General features: G+C 55.8%; 2 non-coding genes and 1 pseudogene across 2 annotated transcripts in view; all 3 read left to right on the plus strand.

The window, feature by feature from the left end:
• Nucleotides 1–1,718, plus strand: part of LOC146143062 (small subunit ribosomal RNA) — a 1,811-nt gene extending 93 nt beyond the window's left edge. Inside the window, exon 1 of the ribosomal RNA XR_014500258.1 lies at nucleotides 1–1,718. This exon is cut by the window's left edge and continues 93 nt beyond it. This is a non-coding gene — a ribosomal RNA (small subunit ribosomal RNA).
• Nucleotides 1,719–1,965: 247 nt separating this feature from the next.
• On the plus strand, nucleotides 1,966–2,119 carry LOC146143063 (5.8S ribosomal RNA). Its single transcript, XR_014500969.1, has one exon. It is a non-coding gene; the product is annotated as a 5.8S ribosomal RNA (ribosomal RNA).
• Nucleotides 2,120–2,366: 247 nt separating this feature from the next.
• Nucleotides 2,367–2,500, plus strand: part of LOC146143064 (large subunit ribosomal RNA) — a 3,679-nt pseudogene continuing 3,545 nt past the window's right edge.

The raw sequence follows: 2,500 nt of genomic DNA on the forward strand, positions 1-2,500 counted from the left end.
GGCTCATTAAATCAGTTATGGTTCATTTGATCGTACGTTTTACGTGGTTAACTGTGGAAATGCTAGAGCTAATACATGCGTGAAGCGCCGACCTCGCGGGAGGCGTGCTTTTATCAGACCAAAAACCGACCGGGCTTCGGCCCGCAACCTTTGGTGACTCTGGATAACTTTGCGGATCGCACGGTCTCGCACCGGCGACGGATCATTCAAGTGTCTGCCCTATCAACTTTCGTCGGTACGGTACTGGCCTACCGAGGTTCTTACGGGTAACGGAGAATCAGGGTTCGATTCCGGAGAGGGAGCCTGAGAAACGGCTACCACATCCAAGGAAGGCAGCAGGCGCGCAAATTACCCATTCCCGACGCGGGGAGGTAGTGACGAAAAATAACAATACAGGACTCTAAACGAGGCCCTGTAATTGGAATGAGTACACTTTAAAACCTTTAACGAGTATCCATTGGAGGGCAAGTCTGGTGCCAGCAGCCGCGGTAATTCCAGCTCCAAAAGTGTATATTTAAGTTGTTGCGGTTAAAAAGCTCGTAGTTGGATTTTGGGCGCAGGCGGCCGGTCCGTCGCAAGGCGTGTACTGGCCGTCCTGGCCTCACCTCCGGTTCTCCGCCGGTGCCCTTGACTGAGTGTCGGCGGCGGCCGGAACGTTTACTTTGAAAAAATTAGAGTGTTCAAAGCAGGCGATTCGCCTGAATAATGGTGCATGGAATAATGGAATAGGACCTCGGTTCTATTTTGTTGGTTTTCGGAGCGCGAGGTAATGATTAAGAGGGACAGACGGGGGCATTCGTACTGTGCCGTTAGAGGTGAAATTCTTGGATCGGCGCAAGACGAACGACTGCGAAAGCATTTGCCAAGAATGTTTTCTTTAATCAAGAGCGAAAGTCAGAGGTTCGAAGACGATCAGATACCGTCCTAGTTCTGACTATAAACGATGCCAACTAGCGATCGGGGGGCGTTAGTTTTACGACCTCTCCGGCAGCTTGCGGGAAACCAAAGTCTTTGGGTTCCGGGGGAAGTATGGTTGCAAAGCTGAAACTTAAAGGAATTGACGGAAGGGCACCACCAGGAGTGGAGCCTGCGGCTTAATTTGACTCAACACGGGAAATCTCACCCGGCCCGGACACAGTGAGGATTGACAGATTGAGAGCTCTTTCTTGATTCTGTGGGTGGTGGTGCATGGCCGTTCTTAGTTGGTGGAGCGATTTGTCTGGTTAATTCCGATAACGAACGAGACTCTGGCTTGCTAACTAGTTACGCGACCCAATCGGTCGGCGTCTAACTTCTTAGAGGGACTAGTGGCGTTTAGCCACACGAGATTGAGCAATAACAGGTCTGTGATGCCCTTAGATGTTCGGGGCCGCACGCGCGCTACACTGACCGGATCAGCATGTGCTCGCCTTGGCCGACAGGTCTGGGTAACCCGCTGAACCCCGGTCGTGCTAGGGATAGGGAATTGCAATTATTTCCCTTGAACGAGGAATTCCCAGTAAGCGCGAGTCATTAGCTCGCGTTGATTACGTCCCTGCCCTTTGTACACACCGCCCGTCGCTACTACCGATTGAATGGTTTAGTGAGGTCCTCCGATTGGACCTGGCGCGGCCGGCAACGGTCGAGCCGGCGTCCGAGAAGACGATCTAACTTGATCATTTAGAGGAAGTAAAAGTCGTAACAAGGTTTCCGTAGGTGAACCTGCGGAAGGATCATTAACGGTCTCGCAAACGCTTCGGCGAACGCGAAACTCGGACAAGCGAGAGAAAAAGTCTTTGCTACCCGGCGCCCGACCCGCGAGGAGCGGCGCGCCGGCCGGCGATTCGGTCACCCGGTAATGTTTGCGCGTCGAGTGCCGCGGTGCCGCGCGCTCCGGCTTCAAGCGTCGGCCTGGCCGACCGCTCGGCGCGGTCTATTTTGTCACCCTATAGTGCGAGGCACTGTGCGAGCGAAACAATCGTGGATGGCTCTTGGCGGTGGATCACTCGGCTCGTGAGTCGATGAAGGACGCAGCTAGCTGCGTGAATTAGTGTGAATTGCAGGACACATTGAGCATCGACGTTCTGAACGCAAATTGCGGCCTCGGGTCAATCCCGGGGCCGCGCCCGCCTCAGGGTCGCGTTGCAAACGTTCCGCGCGGGGATTTCTCCGCGCGGCTGCTGCGGCGTCGGACGCGCGAGCGCCCGTCCGCTCAAGACAGCACGGCACGATGCGCGACGATCGCGACCAGAATCCCGCGCGGCGGCGGCGAGTCGACCTCGAAGAGGCCAACGGCTGGCGGCTCAAGGGCGGGAATCGAGGTGCGCGGCGGCGCGCGGCGCCGACGGCGAGCGCGGAACGGGAAGAATAGTCCCGGTCCTTACTTTCGGCCTGAGGTCGGACGAGGCTACCCGCTGAATTTAAGCATATTACTAAGCGGAGGAAAAGAAACTAACGAGGATTCCCTCAGTAACGGCGAGTGAAGCGGGATGTGCCCATCGCCGAATCCGCGCGCTTTTGG

The sequence above is a fragment of the Ascidiella aspersa genome, chromosome 5 (genome assembly GCF_963924565.1).
Source record: "Ascidiella aspersa chromosome 5, kaAscAspe10.2, whole genome shotgun sequence".
In the NCBI taxonomy this organism is placed as follows: Eukaryota; Metazoa; Chordata; class Ascidiacea; order Phlebobranchia; family Ascidiidae; genus Ascidiella; species Ascidiella aspersa.